Consider the following 27750-nt stretch of genomic DNA (forward strand, 5'->3'; position numbering starts at 1 on the left):
GAATCCCTCGTTGGAAACAATGGGCGGACAGAAAAGTTCCTCCCTTTAGGTTGAAAAAATTACTACCGGAACGTGAGCTAACTCTGAAAGAGATGCCAAATGAGTTGCGAGTTTATGTCTTGGAGCATCCCGAAGTTGAGAAAGTCTTCAGTCAACCATCGTATAAAGAAAATGACTCATCAACTTTTTGTTATAAACTAGAAATAAAAAGTCACATAATAGGTTTCAATTTGTTTGAATTCTGGTATATGAAACAGTTGCCCATTGAAAACAGTGAATAGATTACATTTCTGATTTTTTGTATCGTTCTTGTTGCAATTAACTTTTGAGGCAAAAAATTATTTCAAATGCATCAAAAAGACGAGGCTGATGCGGGTGTCAGCAATTTAGTGTTTGATGTAAACAACAAAGAGAGACCTCCATGGCGTTGCTGTTCCAACTCATCGGTGCCACGGCCTGAAGTAATATTTTTTGTTCAAGTCAGTATCATAGTTCTAATGATCATCCTTTGCTTCACTATGCTCTTTCTTCTGTCAGAAAATTGTGAAGAAAAATCAATTTGGATTGCATTGTTGTCAAGCTTAGTTGGTTATATTTTACCAAATCCAAAACTATGAACAAAGTGATTCTGACACATGACAGCATATTCTTGTCAATTGTTGGACCCAGCGGTTCCGGTAAAACTGAGCTGATGTTTCACATGCTGCAGGGGAACAGTTTTTATCCGCGCTTTGAGAAAATTTATTACTTTTACAAGGAGTTCCAACCACTGTTCAGGGAAATGCGAGGTAGTATAGCACGCATTGAATTCATCAAATATTCAGGATTGGAGATAACGAAAAATCTTTCGAACTGTCTTCTTATATTTGACGACTCATGCGAGGAAATTTTTAATGACAAAGAGTTTGTAAAAAAAGCTACGTCTGGACGCCATCGTAAACTTCATGTTATATATGTGAAGCATAATTTGTTTCACCAAAGCAAATGGTCGAGAACAATTGACATAAACACCACTCATATAATTTTTTTCAAATCACTGCGTGACATTCAACAGATTGAATACCTTGGAAAACAGTTGAACTGTGTCCAATTACTCAAGGACGCATACAAATTAGCAACAGCTGAACCATACGGACATTTAATCATTGATCTGGATCCAAAAACAAGTCAGGGTTTACGATTTGCATCACAAATTATTGGACCTGATCCTTCAATTTTTTTTACCTTCCTGCACAAGAAGCAGTCATTACACCAATTACGAACGAATGAAAAGGAGACAATTGCTTATGCTCAAGCAATGGGCAAATAGTACAAACAAAAACTCCAACATTGATTTCAGATTACTTAGTGACGTTGACTTCATTTGGTTTCTGAGTGATTGTGTGATGAACGTACTCTCTGGAGTTGCTCCAGTCAATAAAAAAGAACTGAAAAAAATTGAAAAAACTCTGCGTCAACTTTCGAACAGGAAAATAGGGAAAACAGAACGATTAAAACTTATTCAATCTCCCTCGGGCACCAATCTCATTCAACTCATAGCATTACCCTGCATAGAGTATCTGGAACAAAATGCATACTGAAGAGTTTGTGTTAATACCTAAGCAGATGTATACAAGAGAACAACCTCATATATCTCAATTACTCAGCAACAAAGATGTTCACAACCCAGCCAAGCAGTTATCGCTTCTGCAAAGAAACAAGTCACCATCAGCTCCCCCTGCCTCGCAACAGGACACAGAGCAACAAACTAACGCTTCAGTGGATGATAGAAGTGCAATAAACGAGTCTATGGAAAAATCATTTACGACGGACAACACATCAACTATCAGACAAGGAGTGTTGAATGATATTAGAATCTTGAAGGGGATAAAATTTGAAAGAGCGAGAAAAACACTGGAGATAATAGAAGAAACGGATTCTGTGTCCTTGGACTCATCAAAGAGATTGCTTATCAAAGATTCAAATACGGAAGTTCTTGCTGCTACATTTCTTTACAATCTACAGCAAACCACTTGTAAACTATCTTGTGAACAATTCAGTGTATTAGCGCTTCTCGATATTGGTCCGCATTTGACTTGTAACACATACGCCAAAAAGTTTCTAAATTTATCATCTGAAGAGAAGCTGCAATTTTTGGAATATGAGTCAGACAAGGAAGTTGCTTCAAAATCCCACAGAAAAAAAGCAAAAGCTTCTGACAACGATGAGGGAAGCTTTGAAGAAGCAGAAGAAGAAATCAAACCAACCAGCCTCTCTGGGAAAATTACTTCCTTTCAAGCTAAACAGTTACGACAAATTGTACACGACAGGCAGTGCTGCATTTGGTAGTATTGCTAATTTAAAGAAGGCTAGTGGCTATACCAGAGGTAAAATTGTTCGCTATCTTCAGTCAAAAGCCCCCTACACGAAATACAGACAATTAAGGAAAAGTTTCCCCCGACTGAAAGCTGTTGCATTCAGAATAAACCAAATCTGGTCGGTTGATGTTGCGTATATGGATAAAGTTGCCCAACACAACAATGGCGTAAAATATTTATTAGTGGATGTGGATGTTTTATCGCGTTACTTACGAGTTCAACCAATGATGGCCTTATATGCAAAAGATGCTGTTGAAGCCTTCAAAAAAATGATCAAGAAGAAACAGCCGGAGAAAGTATGGACAGACAAGGGATCAGAATTTAAAAGAGAATTCAAAAAGTTTTGTGAGAAGAAAGGAATTCATTTATTTACAACAGAAAACGAAACGAAGTCGGCATTTGTAGAGAGGAACATTCGATCGCTTAAAAACATTATTTACAAATATTTGGAGGAAAAATGGACTTGGACGTATATTAAAGATTTGCCCCAGTTTGTAAATACAATAAACAGTCGTGTTAACCGGGTTACCCAATTAGCACCTAATAAAGTGTTCAAAAAACATGAACCATTTTTAATATCACTAGCAATGGACACAAAAAAGTACAAACCAAAATACAAAGAAGGAGACCTTGTTCGGATTGCAAAGCCTGACGAAAAATTCAGAAAAGGTTATAAACAAAATTACACAAACTAAGTTTTTACGATATTCAAAATTGCTACTGTGAGTCCACCAACGTACAATCTTATAGACGCAGACAACGTTATAATTCACGGTAAATTTTATGAACCGGAATTAGTCCAAGTAAACGTGCTAGACGAATAAAATGAATGCCGCTAAAGAATTCACAATCGACTTAATATCCAACTCATCAATGGAAATTTTCAGTGAAAACACAATGGCAAATTTTCGTAACCACTTATGTTGGAAGGAGAACGGCAAGTAGCTTTATCTTCAATATCCTTCCCATCAAACATTAACAACGTCAATTCAAACCTGTTGGTAGTTTATGTAAACTCGGGAGCCGAACTCGATGCCCCAAATAATCGAAGTGGACACCTTAGAAAAATTCGCAAAGGCATTTACACTAGTTTGGATCAACTCATGGATGAACTTAGGCGAATTGCTCATTTGAAACAGTTTGATTATACTTTTGACAAAATTACTCATAAACTGGTTTTGCAATTCGGAGCAAATGAGGGTTTATCATTTGAAAACGAAGAAGTTCCATGTATTCTCGGCTTTAAGGGTAAAAAAGACAACCCGCATGACGGATACATTCATATTGGATACAAAGCAGACACAACTCTCAACAGACACCAGAGTGATTTCCCAGTCGATATAACCTGTGGCTCACAATTAATGTTTGTCTACATAGACATCATAGCTTATCAGAATATAGGTGACGTGAGAGCTCCTGTAATTAAAATCATTGAGTCTGAAAGACGTTTGAGAAACGGCAGCATAAACATCGTTACACCCATCCATCACAAGTCATTTACAATTCTGGATTACAAGCCCATACTTTCTAATATTCAAAACATTAAAGTGGAGTTGAGGAACGAAGCCGGAAAACTCATTCCATTTACTGGAACAGGAAAAGTGATAGTAAGCTTAAAGTTTCAAAAAATCAAGTGAAATGGAAGCTTACTACAGCGACCAAGCATCACAGTCAATGCCACATTTCTCCGGTCATTATCGTCAAAGAGGTAGTGGCTTTGGAGCCCTCGCTGCAGGTATTGGAAGAGTTGCTCTACCATTGGCAAGAAAGTTTATATGGCCCGCTGCCAAAAGAATTGGTCGAGAGCTTTTAGTGCAGGGTGCACCTGAGTTGGTAGAAGTAGCAACGAAAAGAAAGTCGGCAAAGCAGGCGTTGAAAAGCACGGTTGTAAAAACAGCCCGCAAACAAATTGGTGGTTTTCTCCATTCACGCATAACACGAGGCCGGCAAGCTATTAGACGTCGAAGACAACAATTTGCTAAACCTCGACAGCACAAAAAACGTTCCACTAAAAAAATCATTTCTCGAAAACCAAAGCCAAGAAGGAGTCGACTGGATTTTTTCTCTCGAGTCAGAAATGCGAACTAATATTGTAATACCTTCCGAAGCCACTCACAGCTCATTAGACTTATTTGAAAAACCGCCTTTGCTTGTTACCTTTGATCAATCATTTGAATAAAAAACTGGGCCACTTTATTCTCTCTCCGGATCGTCACTTGAATTTGAAGTGGTAGGTGATCGCAACAATTTCATAGACTTGCAAAAAATTTATTTGGAAATCAAATGCCGAATACAGAATGTCGATGCAACTGATTTACGATATGACACAGGTGATCCCGCTAATACTGATGCCGCATTTTTTGTGAATAATGTCCTTCATTCCCTATTTGCTGACTGCACTGTTTCTGCAAATGGAATAAAAATCTCTTCTGCCAATGGACACTATGCTCACAAAAGTTTCATAGAAACAGAATTCTCGCACGGGACAGATGCAAAGAAGACTTGGTTAAAGTGTCAAGGTTATGAGTATGAAGCAAACCCTAGCGCAATTGCTAATGCATTAAAAGATGCAAGAAAGCAGGCTGCGAGAGAATCAGCTCAAATTACTCTTTATGGAAAACTAGCTGTTGATTTTTTCTCGTGCGAAAAACAAGCGGAGTTACCCTGAGAATTTCTTTCCGAAGGTCACAAGATGATTTTGCCACTATAAGTGAAGCAGCTGGCAAAAACTACGAAGTAAAAATTGACGAAGCCAATCTTTTTGTTAGAAAGATGACTGTATCAGACAACATAGTCGGAGCCATTGAGAAAACATTTTTGAGAACACCTGCAATATATCGATACAATGAAGTGATAACAAAAACTTTTCTTGCAACAACGGGGCAGCAAATTTGGAAGCACGAAGATATTTTTACAAAAGAACCCATAAGGCGACTTATAATTGCATTGTGTGCTGGTGATGTTTTCATTGGAACTAACACAGTAAATCCCTTCAACTATCGAAAATTTGGGCTGCGTGAGATTACAGTGTTCCGAAACGGTTTCGCTACAGCCGGTACACCAATGTCAACAATTGACAACAAGCGATTGTACTACAAATCAATGAGCGCATTAGCCTATGTAGAAAACGGTCATGGAATACCATTGAGTGAATTTTCAAACCATTTTTTAATGGTTTTCGACCTGACTAGTACGCAAATAGCCATACATGATTTTATTCATCCTGAACTAACAAATTCGTCTATATCGGTCGAGCTAAAATTTGATACAGCTTTAACAAGCAACGGTGAAGTTTTCTTCCTCGGTGAAAAATCATCTACGATGTATATTGACTCTGCAAGAAACGTATCCAAAAATATTCTGCCTATGAACGCATTCTAATGGACGAAGATCAAATTCATATTCAAGTTCAAAAGTGCAAGCATCTCAAATACAAATTTCGAGGTGTTTATGCCGCTGACAATTATCCATTAAATTTACCTGTTAACAGTTTTATAATTGTAAACGCATCACGAGCTGATTCTTTTGGAACGCATTGGGTGATGCTTGCCAAACGCTACGCATACCCCGTACTATACTTTGCAGATCCGTTAGCACTACCTCTGACTGCCTACAAAGATATTTTCTCCCGTTTACAGCAATGTACTGATTTGCATATGATGATGGATGTTATGGAGCACAGAAGAGATATTCAATCCCCCCTGCAATCAGCAGACTTACAACTGTGTGGTTTATTTTGCATCTATATTGCGCACTATTTTTATAGCAGTAAATTTCCTTTTGTACCAGATGTAAATGAATTGCAATTGCTAGCATTTGTAAAACATACGGAGTAAAATTGAAGTAAATTTTTCTATGACAGCTTAAGTTTAGACACTAGAATTTTTACAGAACTGGAAGTTCATTAAATAGTCTGAAGTCTCACGTACAAAACTCCCTTGTCCACTCAAAAGAGTATCCATAATCTGATAGAGAGAAGATGAATGTTCACCATGCATTAGTTGACAAAATCGTTTTATAGTTACATAGGGGATAGTAGAAGCATGTTTGTTAGAAGTTGTAGTAATGGTTGAGAGTTTTTTCACAGGATTGGGCAAAGGAAGTTGTTTTTTAGTTTTGTTGGTTGAAACATGATTAAACTTTGATAAATACTCCACAGCGACATGTAAGCGAGAAACAATAGCACCACGAGTAACAAAGTTTTTCTCAGTAGGCAAAATAAGAAATTTGAAACAGGTCACGAGACAAGGTATCGGCACAGAAGCATACGGAGAAAAAACATTTTTATCTTCTAAACTTGTATCCTCAAAAATAAGATGCCAATGGCTGGAACCAAAGGAACAACCATCAATAACGGTCGAAGATGAATGATAACCGTACGCATAATTTTCTATTCCAGAATCTTGTAGTTTTGGTTCTGTGTCGCAAATAGTGTATTTGAATCGTTTTTGAAACATTTTGAAGTATTCGGGACTGTTTTCGTACATAGCTTCAACCATAGTAAGAGAGTAAACTGAGTGAACAAATGATGATTTACCTCTATGAATTAGTGGGTTTTAGTTGAGAACACTGTGTAAACAAATTTTCAAGGTCGTTCTAAGATGAAATTTCATTAAACTTTTCGTTATTTTAATTGCTTGTAAAGAAATTCTGTCTAGACATTAAGTAAACAAATCAAGTCTGTCTGGTTTTTCCGAAGCTCCGCAAACAAATCAAAGCTGTCTCATTTTCCCGAAGTTCTACGATCTTAAACCTGTGGTAAACTTTGGTTGTTTTCATTGCTTGTGAACAAATTCTGTCTAGAGATTAAGTAAACAAATCAGGGTTGTCGAAGTTGTGTACACGAATAATGGCTGTCGCAATTTCCCGAAGTTTTGCAAACTTTGCTGTGATTGGTTGACGACTCGAAATAAAATCTATTTTTAGTAACAAAGAAATTTCAACTTCATTGTTCGCATGTAGTCATGAATACACCTTGAATTTCTGCAGAACTTGAGAGACATTTGTTTATTCATATTTTACGGCTCAGTTGACAATTCCTTACAAAAATAAAAAATCTCTTTGCTCATTCCATAGTTAACTTACCCAGTTATAACGAAATGCCTGCAAAAGATCAAAACCTACCCGTTAACTGCGAAAAATGTGGAAAATCTATTGCAAAATACAATATTGCTCGCCACCGGAAGACATGTATGATGGGCACGCTTTACTGTAAGAAAAAGAATTGTAACTTTGCTACAAAAATTTCTGCAGAATTGTCATACCATATTGCGAAGGCTCACGGAGCAAAAGTTCGTAATACACTGAACAAGTGTGTTGTCTGTCAGAAACAGTTCCCAAGTTTCTACTCACTTCAACTTCATCGCAGAAAAGTACATCAAGCTAGCACAAAAATTGGGTCCTCAAGCACAATCCGTGTTCGTGAGATTATGGAGAAAGTTGATAACGATAGCGAGTCATTGAAAGAAGAACTAGCAGCGTGTCTTGACGATTTACTTGACGATATGCATTCTGAGCATGGCAGACAGGAAGTTTTCAACTTCAGTTTATCGAATTTGGACACCAACAAAAAGATCAATGAAAAACTCGATCAAGTTTTTGCAAACCTGAAATGTGCAGCAAAAGCTTACCTCGCATTGGGGTTTATTTTGCAAAATGTAGAGACAAACGAATACCGATATTATTATTCGCATGAAAATAACTTACTCCTGGATCGAGCTTTTCTGCTAAGCAAAAAAAGTTTTATTGAACCTGCAAAACGAAATTGAGAAACTTGACTTGATTGAAACATGTACAAAAGAACGTCAAATTTCAAAATGGCGATTCACTATAATTACAAATGTTACCGTTTTTGTAGCGCTTCTTACGAATATACCTATGGGTTGTACTGATTCTCCTCTTCCAGAGCCATTTTTAAGGAATCCTGAAGTAAATTGTCTCGTTTCAAATGACACAATGAACCATATAACGATAATTTGTGTTTATTCCGTGCAATTGCTATTCATTTATTTGGATCAGTAGATGTTGAACCAAACGCAACAAAAATTTTTCACAGTTTTGTTACTGCAAGTGGTTGCGACCCTGAAAGTTTCACAGGTGTTTCCTTTGATCAAATTCCAATAATTGAAGAACTAATCAAACAAAACATTTTCATCTATGATTTTGACATTGAAGACGGTGAAATTATTGGTGAACTTGTTCGACGCAGCGTTGAACGATATGACGAAAACATTAAACTGCTTCGATACAACAACCATATATATTATGTTAATGATATCAACAAATTCTTCAAGAAGTTTCGTTGTCCCAGCTGTGATGTCTTTTTCAACCATTCAGGTCATTTCAACCGTCACTTGAAAACTTGTAAAGAACGAGTGAAAAATGTCTATCCGCGAGGTGTTTATTCTTTGCGGGAAACACTATTTGAGAAGCTTGGCAACTTCTCAATCGCTTATCCAGAAGATTATACCCTCTTCAATAATTTAGCCGTCTTCGACTTCGAAGCAATATGTGTTCAATCAGTGGATATCAGTAACACAGCTACAACATCGTGGATTGGTACTCATGTACCTGTATCGGTATCAATTTCTTCAAATCTGTTGAAAGAACCAATTTTCTTATGCGAAAAGGATCCCAATCGTCTCATCATATCGTTTGTAGCGCAACTTGAAACCTTATCAGCAAAAAACAAAGCGGACTTGAGACCCAAGTTCTTGGAGGTGGAAGCTGAGATCGAAACCAGGTTGACTGATATTTCCTCTGAACTGGAGATTATTTCCGAAAGTCAGTTGGAAAATAGTATCAAAGCAGAAGATAGTAATGCTTCTAAAAATTGTCAAAAATCAAATCTTAATACATGTAAAATCTATTACATATCTTTATACGTTGTTCTCATCACTCTAATGTTAATACATGTAAAATCTATTACCTATCTTTATACATTACTGTCAAAAATCAAATCTTAATACATGTAAAATCTATAACCTATCTTTATACGTTGTTCCCATAACTCTAATGTTAATACATATAAAATCAAATCTTAATACATTTAAAATCTATAACCTATCTTTATACGTTGTTCCCATAACTCTAATGTTAATAGATGTAAAATCTATTACCTATCTTTATACATGGCTGCGTTAATTCAACGGTGACCAAAATGATTTGAAATCGCTATAGCCTATCTTAAAACATGGGGGTCACCACCCCCCCCCCCCCCGGGCAGCTCCGCTCATCTATATACTACTTATATCGTTTCAGGGGGGATCACAGTTTTCATACACACGCATATTGGCCGTAAGATTTAAGCTTGTCTTTTATCTTTAGAAAATTGTTAAGTGTTCTTTTGTTTCAAAAGTGATAAAATCTTGAATAGTTAATAATTTCCATGGGAAAAGAGCATAAAAATAACATATGAATCTTATATGTGCTTAATATAGCCTGAATGAAGTACACATTTTTGTAAAAAATAAACTTTACCATGTAAAAATGATTTTTAGAATGTTAAGCAAAGAAAATTGTCCACCTAACGTCCCTGGAAGAATTTTTGAAGTAAGCCACATTGATCTCCAACACTACCGGTGGTATGTAAAATACAAAGCCAAAAGAACGTTCTGCCTAACACTTGCAGAAAAGATTAGGTATCTCGTTTTGAAATATCTGCTTTCCGTTCAATTTTTTTGCAAAAACGAAAAAAAATAGGGCCAATGAGTTGTTTAACAGGAACCTAATTGATATCACAGTCTAACCGTAGTTTGTAAACTGTTAAACAAATACTTTGTTGGTCTAATGGTGCTGGATGGAAACAGGGCACGGTTTTTACGGCTTGCTTGGACTCATTTCTCCTATAGTTTTGTGTTTGTGCTCCACCGTAGCCAATACACAGCCCGGATGAGGAAGAAGGACCAAAACACTACAATAAATATCTTTTACTTATCTTCTTACGAATATCTTTTGTTTTTAAGAACGACGATGGTGAATTTTTCTAATGTATTGACAACTTGAATTTCTCTTGAGTTAGGAAACGGTGACACCAAATCCTTCTTTTGTTGCCACTTCTGCTCTTTCCCCAGGGCCCATTGCCTTGGATTCTGGCATTCCATTATTTAATGCGACTTCTATTCCTTCTTTGATGACAAAAGTTTTGGTTTACTTTCAGGTTAATATTTTTTTCTTTCTGAGTTACATCTTTAAAATCCAATTCCGGTTCTTCGGAAGACGTTTTACGTGAGAACAATCTTTTTTCTATAGCTTCAGATTCGCTTTTATTGGCGATGTTTGTTTTTACGGATAATAGTTTGCTTAACACAAATTCAATTCTGTTCGCCACAAATCTGCAGTACTGTCACCGTTTCTTTAGTGCTTCTTTGCAGTTTTTAAATGTTTGACGTTTGGTGCTTGTGTTGAGTCAGCAGCAGTCATGATGTTTGTCAGAAAGATTGTACAAATCAATTTGGGATTGATTATGAGACATGACATGTGATCCTCCTTTCAATTTGCGATTTTAAGTGGACCAAATTTTTTTGAATACTTTTTTTCTCGAAAACAAGATTCTGGCCGGATAAAGTTGATGTTCAAATTGTTAAGCCAGGAGAATGGTCCGCCTAACGTCCCTAGAAAAAAGGAGACAACTCGCCGGGACTTATCCAATTTTTCGCTTCCTTTTATGTCTTTATTAAAAGAAGTGTTTCACCAAGTTAGAGAGTTGTTTGAACTCAGCCACATTGATCTCTCAGACTACCTGTGTTATGGAAATTGCAAAAACAAAAAACGTTCTGTCTAACATTTGCAGAAAAGATCAGTTAACTCGTTTGGAGAATATCTGCTTTTCGTTTAGTTTACTTGCAAAAAAGCCAATTTATTTTATCAATGAGTTGTTTAACAGGAACCTAATTGATATCAAAGACTAACACTATTTTTTGTTGGTCTAACGGTGCTGGATGAAAACAGGGCACGATTTTCAAGTTTTGCTTGGACTCATTTCTCCTATTTCTTTGTTTGTGCTCCACCGTTGCCAATACACAGCCCAGATGAGAAAGGAGGAGCAATGTTTTACAAGATAATACACGAAGCATTCAAAAATTGGTGTTTTTGGTTCGAATTGAGATGATTTTCCGGCAGTATTTCATGATATAAAATTCATCCAATAATCTTGCAAAGAAAAACCCCACTGAGCAGACATTTTTTGATATATCAATTTTCAGTCTGTATGGAATCTCTCTTGACTCAAAAGATTGACAATACAAAATATCCCATCCGTTTATAAACAACAAAAACGAATCTTTTTGCGTTATACAACGAAGATACAGAATCACTCTTACCTTTAAAAACAACGATACCGGATGTTTCTTTTGTTTGAAAATCAAATTTCTTCTTATTACTGAACGACACCGAATATGTTTTACTTTCAAGAACAACGATATTGAATTTTCGTATTTCTTAAGAATGACAACTATGAATAACTCTTGCGTTTGGAAACAGTGATCCCAAATCTTTCTTTCGTTACCGCTTCTGCCTTTTTCCAAGGGTCTATTGCCTTGGATTCTGTTATTCCTTTAATGCAATTTCCATTCCTTCTTTGATGACAAAAAGTTTTTGATTTACTTTCGAGTTAATAATTTTTTCTTACTGAGTTACATCTTCGAAATCTGATACCGGTTCTTCAGAAGACTTTTTACGTGAGAATTTTTTTTTATTTCTCCTGCTTCGCTTTAATTGACAATATTTCTTTTTATGGATAATAGTTTGCTTCACAAAAAATCAAATCTGTTCGCCAGTACACAGTCGCCAGAAATGAGCAGTGTGCTTCGCTTAATTTGAATAGAAGGCTTATGGTTTGTTTTGATAAAAAATAGTGCATACTGTCACTTTTTCTGACAGCTTCTTTGCAGGTTTTAAATGTTTGAAGCTTGGTGCTTGTGTTGCGTCAGCTGAATTCATGATGTTTGTCAGAAAGGTTGAACAAGTCGATTCGGGATTGATTATTAGACATGTCTTGTGATCAACCTTTCGATTTGCGCTTTTAAAGGGACAAAACTTTTATTTTAAAATGCTGTGAACTCCGTAGAGAGGATCTACAGCCCAAAGCATAAAAGCTTAAAAAACCAAGGGTGGGCGGTTAACAATGTACAAGGGATCTATCATAAGCCTTAGGATGGGTAAGATTTACTACTACTCCTATTGGTGTCAGCCTGCAAAAAAATTTAAATTCTCATCTGGTCCCAAATTTGGAACTAGTATTCTGGAGGTTCATTTTCTGTACCCAAAACCCTCAAAAATTTTAACGAAAAACCTTTTTTCAAAGAATTACTTTTTGCATGAAAGATATTCCTGTTAGACTCACTCAGTTTTTCCGGCTTATGTGAAATGTGCAAAAACTTTTTGTTTTGAGTTTGACAACAAGAATTAAAAGGCAATAAGTTTTACAGGTGTTCAACATTGTAAAGCTGTTAAAAGGTATTGATTATTAGACTTGTCTAGTGCCACCTTTCGATATGCCCTTATAAGGGGACAAAATTTTAATTGAAAACTGTTTTCTAGAAAACTAAATTTTGGACGGATAAAGTTGATATTTAAAATTTAAAGCCAGGAGAATGGACTGTCTAACGACCCTAGGAAAAAGAAGATAACTCGCTGAGATTTATCCATTTTTTGGCTTCCTTATGTGCCTTTATTAAAAGAATTATTTTACTGAGCAAGTTACGGAGTTGTTTGATTTATGCCACATTGATTTCTCAGTTACTAGTGGTATGTAAATTGTCAATTCAAACAAAAACGTTTCAAAGCCAAGCAAAAACGATTATAATATGATTAACATATGAATCTTAATTGTTATTAAAATAGGCTAAATAAAGTATACATTTTTCAAACAAAGCAAATTTTGCCAGGTGAAATTATTGATTAGAGAAAAAGCCAAGAGAATTGAGATACTTTTCTGGCAGTATTTCATACTATAACCCTCATCGAATAATGTTGTGCACAAAAACTCCACTGATCAAACAATTTTTTGGCCATACCAATTCTGATTGAGTGTGTACCGATTCTGTTTTAGAAAAAGTTGACGTTATCAACGATTTGTTTTGTTTTTAAACCAAAAAATTGCGACATGGGGAGACACTGACACTTTTTCATGCTTTTGGCCAAATAACTGCAATCATCTTTGCGGGTATGTATTGGTTTTTGGTAATATTGCTTACCATCGTTTCGAGGGAATCACAGGTTTCATATTTAGGCATATTGGCTAATAGATGGAAGCTTGTCATTTGTCTAAAAAATTTGTTAAATATTCAATTGATTCAAAAGCAAAAAAACCCAAATAAGTAATAATTAATATAAAAAAGAGCAAAAAAAAACACATGAATCTTTATTATATTTTCATATCGGCTGAGTGAAGTATACATTTTTCTAAATAATAAGTTGCCGGGTAAAAGTGATACTTCGAAGGTAAAGCTAAGAGAATTGTCCTCCTAACGTCCCCGGAGAAAAGCCGATAAGTGGCTTGGCATTATTCACTTCTTCGCTTCTATATATGGTTCCATTGACATAAGTTTTTTAATCGAGTTGGTGAGTTTTTGAAGTAAGACACAATGATCTCTCACACTACCTGTGGTATGTAAACTAAAAAGCCAAAAAAGTATCACATGTGGAAAATATCTGCTTTTCGTTTAGTTTACTTGCAAAAATCAAGTTTATTGGGTCAATGAGTTGTTAAACAGGAACCTTATTAATATCACAGACCAACAGTAGTTTGAAAACTTTAAAACAAACACTTTGTTAGTCTAATGGTGCTGAATGAAAACAAGGCCCGGTTTTTGTTTGGATTCATTTACCCTATACTTTTTTGTGTGTGCTCCACCGTAGCCGATCTACAGCCCGGATGAGAAAAGAAAAGCGCAACATTACAAGAAAGTACACAAAGCACATAAAAATGGTGTTTTTGATTCGAATTAAGATAATTTTCTGGCAGTGTTTCATACTATATTATTTTTCCAATAACCTTGCAATCAAAAGCCCCACTGATCAGACAATTTTTGGGCGATACCAATATTCAGTCTGTACCAAATCTCTCTTGACTCAAAAAAGCGACGATACGAAATATCTCTTGCGTTTAAAAACAACAATACCGCATCCTTCTCGCGTTATATAACGATGATACAAAATCACTCTTGCTTTTAAAAATGAAGATACCGGAAACCTTTTTCATTTGAAAATCAACCGAGCAGATTCTTTCTTATAACTGAACAACGAATATCTTTTTACTTTTAAGAACGACAATATTGAATTTTCATAATGACTAAAAACGACGACTATGAAAAATTCTTGCGTTTGGAAACGGTGGTACCAAATCTTCTTTTTGTTACCGAACAAAGCACTAATGTCAATCAAAACATTTGTAGGAGTTTTTGTTTTTAACTAAAAAAATCAACTCAAAACAATTTTTTTTGTTTATAAATCAAAGATTTCTCGACTAGGGGGGACATATTATTAATTATCATGTATTTGGTCAAATTACTGCAATTACCGTCCAAAATTTTTATTTGGCAGAACTGCTGTTTTATTCACAATAAGATAAGTTTTCTTCGGGCATTTGTTTCTGTCACTATAAGTAATTTTATTTTGATTATATTTCACATTTGGTCTTATTTTTGGTTGAAAAAATGGCCTTTAATTACATCTTTTTTCACAGCATGGAATATTGTTTTACGGACTTCAACCCAACGCCTTTACGGTTTTTCTCGCAAAAATCAACTGATTTTTTTTGAATTTTCTTTGGCATTTGTGTTTGTTTTTGTAGACGTTTGAAATATTCTTTATGATCACTGGTTTCAGTTACTTAACCTAGAGGTACAAATGAAGAAACCCAAATTTCAAATTTCACTTGATATCAAATGGTTTTCGTTATTCCAAAGCATTTGTTTTCGAAAATCGTTTTGATAGCTTTTTCGTTTCTGCTCCTCTTTGTGTTTTTATTACCGATGCTTAAAATGGACTAGTCCGAAGACTGGTCGGAAGTTCAATTTATTTCTTAGTTTAAATTTTATTTGACGCTTATTTGATTTTGTTATTAAAGTTTTCCTTCTTTTTCGAAAATGGAGAATTTATGATTGTGATGTCAATTATACTTGTTTGTTGTAGAAATATCTTATTGTTCTTTGATTTTGTTGTTGGTCTTGTCTCGTAGTCTTAACAAAGATAGATCTCATCGGCCCACTAGTGTGGCATCATTTACATTTTTAGATGATTTGAATTAGAACCACATTTTTATTCATACACAATTCATATTTGGAAATTATTTGAATTTTTTGAAAATGTTCTATCTTTTCCTCATTTAGTAGACAATTAATCCGAAAACTTGGATGAGCGGCGTTGGATTATTATTTGGAGGCGCACATTGCCGAACCTCCTTGTAATAGAATTTGCAGTCAGGAATTTATCTTACAATCCTTTAATTGAGCTAAACTGAGACCTCAATAGGTGAATGTTTTCTGCTAATTTCAAGTAGTTTCACGCTTTACATGACATGGTAATAAAAAAAACTACTACATAGAACAAAGAGTCAGACTGAAGGTTATTTGCCTCTGCAAAGAAGTTTTCCCTTTGCACTTTTCATTTAACCTAAACTCAAAATAATTTGGATTAGGAATTAAAATCAAAAAAGTTCTATCCTCTTTATCATGAAATTGACTTCCTGAAAACTTTCAAATTTAGTTTTGCCTTTTTTTGGTCTTCTGTTTGAGAAAACAGTGTATTTGACAGTTTTTTGTTGCAAAACCATTTAGAGGGGGGGGGGGGAAATATATACTCAAACACTTTTTTGTTCAGAAAGTAGATTTTCGACGGGTAAAGTTGATGTTTAAAATATAAAGCAAAAAGAATGGTGCGCCTAAATTTCCTGAAAAAAAAATCAAACAACTACTTTCGAATTATCTACTTTTTCGCTTCTATAAGTGCTTTCATTAAAAGAAACATCTTATCGGTCTAGGGAGTCGTTTGAAGTAAGCCAGATTGATCTCTCAGACTACTAGTTGTATAGAAATTTTAAAGCCACAAGAACGTTACTCCTAACATTCCCAGAAACAATCAGGTATCTCGTTGGGAAATATCTGCCTTTCCTTTGGTTTATTTGCAAAAGCGGAAATTTGTCGGGTCAAGGAGTTGTTTAATAGGAACATAATTGATATCACAGACCACCAAAGTCGTATGTAAATTGTAAAACAAATATTTTGGTTGGTTTAATGGTGCTGGATGACAACAGGGCGGTGTTTTTAGGGTTCAATTGGACACATTTCTCCAATAGTTTTTTTTTGTATTCCACTGTTGCCGATCCACAGCCCGGATGAGAAAGGAGGAGCAAAATACTAACAGAGAGTACAGGAAGTTCTTAGAAAATGGTATTTTGATTCGAATTGAGATAATTTTGCGGTAGTTTTTCATTATATGAACTTCATCCATTAATCTTGCGCTCAAGAGCCCCTCTGATTAGTCAATTTTTGTCCAAACCAATTTTAAGTTTGTACCAAAGCTGTCTGGAGTCAAAAAAACGACCATACGAAATTTCTCATGCGTTTAAAAACAACAATATCGAATCTCTCTTCAGTTATAGAACGATGATACAGAATCACGCTTACTTTTAAAAACGACGATACCAGATCCCTCTTTGGTTTGAAAATCGGCAACACAGAATCTCTCTTATAATTGAAAAGGACGATACCGATCCTCTCTCAGGTTTAAAAACAAAGACACCGATTATCTCTTACTTCTAAAAACAACGAAAATGGTGATACCAAATCCTCTTTTGTTACCGAACAAAAACATTGATGCCGACTGAAAAAAAATTTTTAGCAACTTTTCTCGTTTTCAGCTAGTGAAAATTGCCAATGACAACATTTTTTTTGTTTTTAAACACAATATTTTTGAGCAAGAAGGATATATTTTTTGTTTTTGGTCATATAACTGCAATTACTGAAAAAAAATTCATTTGGCAGAACTCCAGAACTCTGTTGTTTTATTTACAATAAGATAAACTTTCCTCTGGCGTTGGTTCCATTGGTTCATTTTTACAACTCACAATAAATCCGGGGGCTGTTTGTCAGTGTCATCATAATGTGAGCAATGGCTGAAATAAGAAGGGGAAACTTAAATTTTATCCTTGCTATCTGTATTGAACATCCTTTATCGAGTTATATTCTTCTCATTATATTTCATATTTGGCATGATTTTTGTTGAAAAAAGGGGGCCTTGATTATATTGTACATTTTACGGTATGGCTTATTGCTTTATGGGCTTCGACACAATAGTCTTAACGACTTTTCTTGCAAATATTAAATGACTTTTTGATTTTCGTTGATATTTGTCGTTTGTTTTGTAGACGTATTACATATTCTGGATTACATCAGGTCTCAATGACTTTACATAAGCCTCAAGGTACAAAATGAACAAAATCACAAAAACAAATATGAATAATTCACTTGATTTTTGATGGCTTTCGTTATTTGAAAGTATTTGTTTTAAAAAAATACATAGTTTTAACTTTTTCATTTTTGCTAATTTTTGTGTACTTGATACCGAGGATTAGTAAGCACTTGTCTGAAGTCTTTTCTAGTGAAGTTTGTTTTTTTAGGTTTTATTTGACGCAAATTTGTTCCTATTAATATATTAATAGGGTTTCTCGTTTTCTTTCAAAAATTGAGAACTTATGATTGGGATGTAAATATTTCAGGTTTATCATTCAATCCTTTAGTTGATCTAAATTGAGACCTCAGTAAGTGAATGTTTCATGCTATTTTCAAGTAGATTTAAGCTTTACGTGATATGGTATTGAAAAAACTTACTACTTAGCACAGAGAAACAGACTGATGTTTTTTTGCCTCTGTAAAGAAATCTTCCCTTTGCACTTTTCACTTAACTTAAATTCAAAACAATTTGGATTAGGACTTAAATTCAATAAAAAAATATCCCCTTTATCATGAAATTGACTTCCTGAAAACATATAAATTGAGTTTTTTATTTTCTTTTTGGTCTTCTGTTTGAGAAAACCGTGTATTTGACAGTTTTTTTGTTCCGAACCCTTTTATAGAGGAGCATAGAATGTAAAATAAAAAGATTTTTTGAATTTGCTTTTTGTCCACTGATTTTTTGAGGTGAAAATTTTTGATAGAATTTCAATGTTTATGGTAACATTTTTGTAGTTTTACGCAAATTTTGCCAGTGTTGCTGAAAAAAAACTTTGGTTGTTATGGATAGATAGTGTTGTTGGTTCTAACTCTAAACAGAGCTGTGTTATTGAATATCTCAATCATCGATAACTCTAAAGCTGGTCGCTGAACAGATTGACCCAACTTTTTCGGCTTTAGGAAAATTTGATTTTGAGCCTTCTTTCATCAAAATGTTGCATTTTTCTTTAAATGTACCGAAAGTATTGAAATGAAATCTCAAAATTATTCGGAATGTAATCGGTTGCCGCCTTTTTAAATTTTTTTGTCCATTTTATGGTTTTTAATGTTCATTACAAAACAGAACTAATCAAATCAAGGCCTGCTAATAACCAGTACAATTGGCTGCCTCTCAGGTTTAAAGGGAACCTTTATAGTGTATTATTTGAATATGGTGGTTGGGACTTTCAAAAATAATGTTTTTTTAAATTATACCATTGGTTATGGAGCTTCGTCAAATCTCATTGACTCCTTTTGTTGAACCATTAACCTAAGGTGAGGAAATACAGATTGGATTCTCTCTGAATTTTCAAAACTCAATATTTTCTGTTATTTTTTGTTTTAAGTTATAGTTTCATGGCATTGATAGTACAATTTTTCAAAAAATCTTTTCATTGGATAATTTTCTCATCATTGAGGATCTTTTTTGAACATTTATCACATTATTGCTAAGTGATAGATCATATTATTGTTAAAATCACAACTGAAAACATTAATTTCATTGAATAGTCTTTGGCTTTAACGGATTCGGCACCGTCTTCTAGCAGAAGTTTACGAAAATTTTAATTGTTGTTTTCATTTGTCCTTATTTATGTAGCCAAAGGCAAAATACCTATTATTGCACTCACTAGCAGCTGCCTATGATTGACCAAGGGAACTTTTTTTGAAATATCAATTGATAGATGTTTTTAAACAAACACTTTTACATCTTTACATATTGTCAGTCTTTTTGTCTACCTTTCGGCATCTTTCTTTATTGGCATTGATTCGCATATCACCTTATTGGTGCTGAAAAGCACACTTGAAGATATCTAAGAAATTTAATGCATTTGAATTTAATTGTTTTTGAAATTTAAAATGTGTTTTTAAACTCTGCCAATTTTTCTTCTTTCTTGTCTACTTGTTACCTGGTCTCAGTAAAAAAGTCATATATCACATTGTTGGTATTGAAAAGGCACTTTTGAGTAATTCTTATTGTTTAAGGAACGAACTATCGTTTTAAGGTCTTCACCACAAATTCCCTAACAGGTTTTCTTGCAGAAATAAACTGAATTTTTATTTTTCGATGTGTAGGTTGTTTGTTTTTTTAGATCTACGACATATTCTGGATGATCACAGGACTCAATGATTTTACAGTTAAGTAAAAAGGAACAAAAACCAATTTATAAATTTAACTTGATATCAAATGGTTTTTGTTAATTGAAAGTGTTTGTTTTCAGAAAAATACCCTATTTTGATATTTTTCGTATTTGCTCATTTTGTGTACTTGTTACGGAGGCTTGCTAAGAATTGGTCCGAAGTCTTTTCTGGTATAATACAAATAATTTTTTATTTTAAATTTTATTTGACGCTTGCTTCATTTTGTTTTAAGGTTTTTCTCACTTTCAAAAAATGAGAACTTATTTTTTGTTTTAAGTTATAATTTCACGGCTTTGATAGTACAATTTTTCAAAAAATCTTTTCATTGGATAATTTTCTCATCATTGAGGATCTTTTTTGAACATTTGTCACATTATTGCTAAGTCATAGATCATATTATTGTTAAAATCACAACTGAAAAAATTAATTTCACTGAATAGTCTTTGGCTTTAACGGATTCGGCACCGTCTTTTAGCAGAAGTTTACGAATATTTTGATTGTTGTTTTCATTTGTCCTTTTTTATGTAGCCAAAGGCAAAATACCTGTTATTGCACTCACTGGCAGCTGCCTATGATTGACCAAGGGAACTTTTTTTGAAATATCAATTGATAGCTAAAATTTTTTATGAACTTGAATCAGATGTTTTTAAACAAACACTTTTACATCTTTATATATTGTCTGTCTTTTTGTCTACCTTTCGGCATCTTTCTTTATTGGCATTGATTCGCATATCACCTTATTGGCGCTGAAAAGCACACTTGAAGATATCTAAGAAATTTAATGCATTTGAATTTAATTGTTTTTGAAATTAAAAATGTGTTTTTAAACTCTGCCAATTTTTCTTTTTTCTTGTCTACTTGTTACCTGGTCTCAGTAAAAAAGTCATATATCACATTGTTGGTATTGAAAAGGCGCTTTTGAATAATTCTTATTGTTCAAGGAACGAACTATCGTTTTAAGGTCTTCACCACAAATTCCCTAACAGGTTTTCTTGCAGAAATAAACTGAATTTTTGTTTTTCGATGTATGGGTTGTTTTCTTTTTTAGATCTATGACATATTCTGGATGATCACAGGACTCAATGATTTTACAGTTAAGTAAAAATGAACAAAAACCAATTTATAAATTTAACTTGATATCAAATGGTTTTTGTTAATTGAAAGTGTTTGTTTTCAGAAAAATAACCTATTTTGATATTTTTCGTATTTGCTCATTTTTGTGTATTTGTTACGGAGGCTTGCTAAGAATTGGTCCGAGGTCTTTTCTGGTAGAATACAAATAATTTTTTATTTTAAGTTTTATTTGACGCTTGCTTCATTTTGTTTTAAGGTTTTTCTCACTTTCAAAAAATGAGAACTTATTTTTTGTTTTAAGTTATAGTTTCACGGCTTTGATAGTACAATTTTTCAAAAAATCTTTTCATTGGATAATTTTCTCATCATTGAGGATCTTTTTTGAACATTTGTCACATTATTGCTAAGTCATAGATCATATTATTGTTAAAATCACAACTGAAAACATTAATTTCACTGAATAGTCTTTGGCTTTAACGGATTCGGCACCGTCTTGTAGCAGAAGTTTACGAATATTTTAATTGTTGTTTTCATTTGTCCTTATTTATGTAGCCAAAGGCAAAATACCTATTATTGCACTCACTAGCAGCTGCCTATGATTGACCAAGGGAACTTTTTTGAAATATCAATTGATAGCTAAAGTTTTTTATGAACTTGAAATCAAATGTTTTTAAACAAACACTTTTACATCTTTACATATTGTCTGTCTTTTTGTCTACCTTTCGGCATCTTTCTTTATTGGCATTGATTCGCATATCACCTTATTGGCGCTGAAAAGCACACTTGAAGATATCTAAGAAATTTAATGCATTTGAATTTAATTGTTTTTGAAATTAAAAATGTGTTTTTAGACTCTGCCAATTTTTCTTTTTTCTTGTCTACTTGTTACCTGGTCTCAGAAAAAAGTCATATATCACATTGTTGGTATTGAAAAGGCGCTTTTGAATAATTCTTATTGTTTAAGGAACGAACTATCGTTTTAAGGTCTTCACCACAAATTCCCTAACAGGTTTTCTTGCAGAAATAAACTGAATTTTTGTTTTTCGATGTGTAGGTTGTTTTCTTTTTTAGATCTATGACATATTCTGGATGATCACAGGACTCAATGATTTTACAGTTAAGTAAAAATGAACAAAAACCAATTTGTAAATTTAACTTGATATCAAATGGTTTTTGTTAATTGAAAGTGTTTGTTTTCAGAAAAATAACCTATTTTGATATTTTTCGTATTTGCTCATTTTTGTGTATTTGTTACGGAGGCTTGCTAAAAATTGGTCCGAGGTCTTTTCTGGTAGAATACAAATAATTTTTTATTTTAAGTTTTATTTGACGCTTGCTTCATTTTGTTTTAAGGTTTTTCTCACTTTCAAAAAATGAGAACTTATTTTTTGTTTTAAGTTATAGTTTCACGGCTTTGATAGTACAATTTTTCAAAAAATCTTTTCATTGGATAATTTTCTCATCATTGAGGATCTTTTTTGAACATTTGTCACATTATTGCTAAGTCATAGATCATATTATTGTTAAAATCACAACTGAAAACATTAATTTCACTGAATAGTCTTTGGCTTTAACGGATTCGGCACCGTCTTGTAGCAGAAGTTTACGAATATTTTAATTGTTGTTTTCATTTGTCTTTATTTATGTAGCCAAAGGCAAAATACCTATTATTGTACTCACTAGCAGCTGCCTATGATTGACCAAGGGAACTTTTTTTGAAATATCAATTGATAGCTAAAGTTTTTTATGAACTTGAAATCAAATGTTTTTAAACAAACACTTTTACATCTTTACATATTGTCTGTCTTTTTGTCTACCTTTCGGCATCTTTCTTTAGTGGCATTGATTCGCATATCACCTTATTGGCGCTGAAAAGCACACTTGAAGATATCTAAGAAATTTAATGCATTTGAATTTAATTGTTTTTGAAATTAAAAATGTGTTTTTAAACTCTGCCAATTTTTCTTTTTTCTTGTCTACTTGTTACCTGGTCTCAGTAAAAAAGTCATATATCACATTGTTGGTATTGAAAAGGCGCTTTTGAATAATTCTTATTGTTTAAGGAACGAACTATCGTTTTAAGGTCTTCACCACAAATTCCCTAACATGTTTTCTTGCAGAAATAAACTGAATTTTTGATTTTCGATGTGTAGATTGTTTGTTTTTTTTTAGATCTATGACATATTCTGGATGATCACAGGACTCAATGATTTTACAGTTAAGTAAAAATGAACAAAAACCAATTTATAAATATAACTTGATATCAAATGGTTTTTGTTCATTGAAAGTCTTTGTTTTCAGAAAAATAACCTATTTTGATATTTTTCGTATTTGCTCATTTTTGTGTACTTGTTACGGAGGCTTGCTAAGAATTGGTCCGAGGTCCTTTCTGGTAAAATACAAATAAATTTTTATTTTAAGTTTTATTTGACGCTTGCTTCATTTTGTTTTAAGGTTTTTCTCACTTTCAAAAAATGCGAACTTATGATTGAGATGTGAATATTGTTTGCTTGTTGTAGATGTTTGTTGTTAATGTCTGATTTTGTTGTTTTTCTTGTCTCGTAGACTTAAAAAAGTTAGATCTCATTGATCCTCTGTACTTTGCGCAATTGTTTACTTTAATATGTAAATTGAGTTAGAACCAAATTTTTCAATCATACCTTAATTTTCTTAAACAAAATTTGAAATTTTGATAGTTTTATATCTCTTCCTCATTTGGTAGAAAATTGAGCCAAAAATTTGGATGAGCCAGGCTGCAAATTTATGTGCTAGCGCACATTGCCGAACCTCTTTTATTAGAATACGCAGTCAAAATTTATCCTTCATTGCTTTAGTTGAACTAATCTGAGAATTCCATGTCTCAATAATTCTCTCTATTAAAACTAGATGTATGCTTTTGTGGTAAACTTTTCGTCAAACTTCCAGAAAATATAGGAAAAAAGCGTAAACAATGTAGTGTTTATTCTTCAATGTTGCAGTAGAAACCCCCGTTCGTTAACAATTGATATTGCCAGAGAACATTTATAATATGATACTTTAGTTACTGAACTCTCATCTTTAGTGCCCTCCTCTGACTTATTTGAAGGCAGCGAACCATTTTCATCAAATGTTTTGTTCAGTTTAAGTTTAATGTGGTTCGCCATCGGTTTGTTGAGAAATCCAATTTCCATTAAAACATTTTAACATTACTAGGGACCTTGTCCTATCTATTTTTCGTATTTGTTACAAACCTCCAACGATATTGTTTAATCGCACAACAATAGAATTCTCATTGCGTTTATGCTCGCAGCTGTTTTTCAGCAGAAGGATTTTTTTTCATGATGATAACTGTTAAATGATTGTTTCCGAAATTAACCGAGGCTTAGTAAGGAGTACTTGTTACCGAGGCTTAGTAAGGATTGGTCCGATATCTTTTCTAGTAAAATACAAATAATTTTTTAGTTTAGGTTTTATTTGACGGTAATTTGATTTTGTTTTTAGGTTTTTCCCATTTTCAAAAATTGAGAATTTATTATTGAGATGTCTGTTGCAGATGTTTGTTTTTATTGCTTGATTTTGTTGTTTTTCTTGACTCACTCGTAGTTTTAACAAAGATAGAACTGATCGGCCTCTTTAATTTGCGCAATTGTTTACTTTTTTATGTGAACTGAGTTAGAACCATATTTTTTATACGTACACTATTTTTTTTTTGATGAATACTTAAATTTTTTGATAATTTTTTATCTCTTCCTCATTTGTTAGAAAATTAAGCCAAAAATTCGGACGAGTCGGGTTGGAAAATTATGTGCAAGCGCGCATTGCCGAACCTCCTTTTATTAGAATACGCAGTCAAAATTTATTATCCATTGCTTTAGTTGAACTAAATTATGACTTCCATGTCTCAATAACACCTTCAGATATTGCCAGAGTACATATATGATCTGATACTTTAGTTACTGAACTCTTATCTTTAATGCCCTCTTCTGACTGATTTAAAAACAGCGATCAACTGTCATCAAATTTGTTGCTCAGTTTATGTGGTTCGCCATCGGTTTGCTGAGAAATCCAAATTCCATTGAAACAACATTTTTATAATACTAATGACCTTTTCCGATCTTTTTTCTGGTTTTGTTACGAACTTTTAACGATATGTTCTCATCGCACATCAATTAGGGGTCTAATTGCGTTTTTGTTTGCAGCTGTTTTTGAGCAACAAGATAGTTTTCATGGTGATAACTGTTAAAAAATTGTTTCTGAAACAAAAATGTGAGTAAATTTTCAACGAGCAATACATATACGTCTCCAGAAAATCCATCGCTAATATGCCGAGAAATTTTGATCGTTTCCACAAAAAATTTTATGGGAAAACGAAAATGCACGGAGTTTTACAATTCCATCTGTGTAGGCTAGACTTTTGTAGATATTATTCAAAAAAGTCAATAAAGACAGAAAACGTCATTTGATTTTAAATTCCAAGCAAGTCTTTATCTGGTAGAGCTATTTAGTTTTTAATATAAATTAAGCTTTTTTGTGTTGGTTAACGTAATACAACGAAGAGATTTCAAATCTTTTTTAACTGATAAGAGGAATATTAAATAAAGATTTCACTGCATTATGAAATCTACTTTATATGACTTTTAACATTTTTTTTTCTACTTCGGTGATCGTGTTGATGATCTTTCCGTTGAAAAATTTTTTGAGAAAACTAAGTTTTTTTATCGCAAAATTATATTACAAAAATTTCCGAACAACTGGTTGCTGAACATAAAGGTGTGATTTTTTAGTGAGGTTGCCTATGGAGAACTTTCAAGGAATTACCACCCCCCTGGCGAAAATTACAATATGAAAGGCTCCAAGGGGAGGAATTTTGAGAAATTACACCATGTCAAAAATTGCGAGTAAGAGTGGGCTGCAATGGGAGGACCTTTTAGGGAATTAACCCCTGGCTAAAATTGCGATGCAAGAGTGCGGGTAAATTGATGTAATTGTGAAGGGGTAATTTTCAGAGGGTGTAAAGTGTTGTACGAATTGGGCTGCCAAGGGGGGAAATTGATGTAAGAGTGATGGGTTAATTTTTTCAGAGGGGGTAATTTTTACAATTATTTTTCATATAAATGAAGAGTCCATAAGAGTTGGACAGGCATTGATGGTCTGGAGGATAAGGAAAAACGGCCGAGGGTACAGATATTATGGGTTCAAGACTGCCACTCTTCGAGTTTGGGGGGCTAAAACATTGACTACCAAAAAAACTTGCAATTCTAAGGTGTAAAACGATGTAGGAGTGGTGGTAATGTGTTTAAAGGTTAGAATTTGTTACATTTTTTTGCGTTACAATGGGCTGCGAGCGGACGAGGGTGGGGGAAAGGCAAATGATGTAAAAGTGAGTAGGTAAAAGTTAAAATAATCCCCCACTCTTGCGTGTTTTTGGTCTGTCAATGGGGATAAAATTATGTAAAAGTAAGGAGTGAAAGATAAGTTAACTCCCATCTGTTACAAATTTTTGGTCTGTCAAAAGGGGTAAAATGACGCAGGAGTTAGGGGGTAATTTTTTCATTAACCCCTCACTCTTACATCATTTTATCCCCCTTGATGAACCAAAAAATTGTAAGAGTAGAGGTGCATTTTATTTTCTAACCTCTCACCCCTATATCATTTTACCTACCCTATGGCAGTCCATTGAAGCCCAAAAAGATGTAAGGGATTTGAGCTGAATTTTCTTATTAAAATTTTCTCATTGCAGCCCCACTCTTACATCTATGTTTTCGGAAAAATTCGAACCAGGCACTAGTCTTCAATCAATTCTTTCTTTCAAAAGTTCAAGAAAATGTTCAAAATTTAATTAATCTAATTTTTTCTTGTAACTCACATAGAAATGTAAACTTATAGATTGATTTCTCTGCAAAACTGCTCCTCAAACTTGTAGAGTACTATTTTTCTCAAAAATTGATAATACTTACATTTTATAAGTAGCATATGAAATGAAATTAGTTGAGAAGCAATGCTTTTATAATCTAAAATAAAACACACTCGCTCGTCAAAAAGAAAAGCTTCCAATGCCATTTTTTTTTAAAAAAAACAGGCATTTTATCTGAAAAAAAATTAAAAATAGAAAAAGAAAACAGACTGCCTTGCTCATCAAAATATACTGTACAATTACACATGAAAGATTAACTATTTTCCGTTTCTTTTTAAAATGGAGTGCTTTTTACATACACATCTAATCGATAGTTATATCACAAACAACTATTGGACGACCACATTTGCAATTATGCGTTCTTGTTAGTCAATTTTTTCAATATATCAGTTGAGCCGCTCTGCAGATTTGGCAAAACCGAACTGAAAGAAATAATACAAAAATATCATATTGTTCTATCCCTTGCTCCTTCTTATCATGTATTTGAAAACAGCAGGCTGTTTTCATCACAACCACTGTTTGGAGTATAGTGGTCTAGGCACTCTTTTGATTAGTTTTCCATCTCCCATGAAATCATAATCTATTCCTAATTTTACCAGAATATAAAAATCATTTGGTTTAAAAAATTCAATGACTAACAGGCAAAAATAAATTGGAGCAGGCCGCTTCAAGGGCAACTACTTTCTTCTAAGTTTTACTGGATAAACTTAGCAGCTACAGGAGTCTGTTGTTTTGTACCTTCCTTAGGCTAACGGCGGCAATTTTCCATTTATAAAGAACTTTTTGGAGTCGTTTGCAGTGTCGGATAAATATTTCTGGAAAATTACAGGAAAAATTGGACGGTATGGCATCAGGT

General features: G+C 33.7%; 1 protein-coding gene across 2 annotated transcripts in view; it reads right to left on the reverse strand.

The window, feature by feature from the left end:
• Positions 1–27750, reverse strand: part of LOC142341808 (uncharacterized) — a 175067-nt gene that overhangs the window by 120452 nt on the left and 26865 nt on the right. The window lies entirely within an intron of this gene.

The sequence above is a fragment of the Convolutriloba macropyga genome, chromosome 6 (genome assembly GCF_964194025.1).
Source record: "Convolutriloba macropyga chromosome 6, txConMacr16.3, whole genome shotgun sequence".
Taxonomy (NCBI): Eukaryota; Metazoa; Xenacoelomorpha; order Acoela; family Convolutidae; genus Convolutriloba; species Convolutriloba macropyga.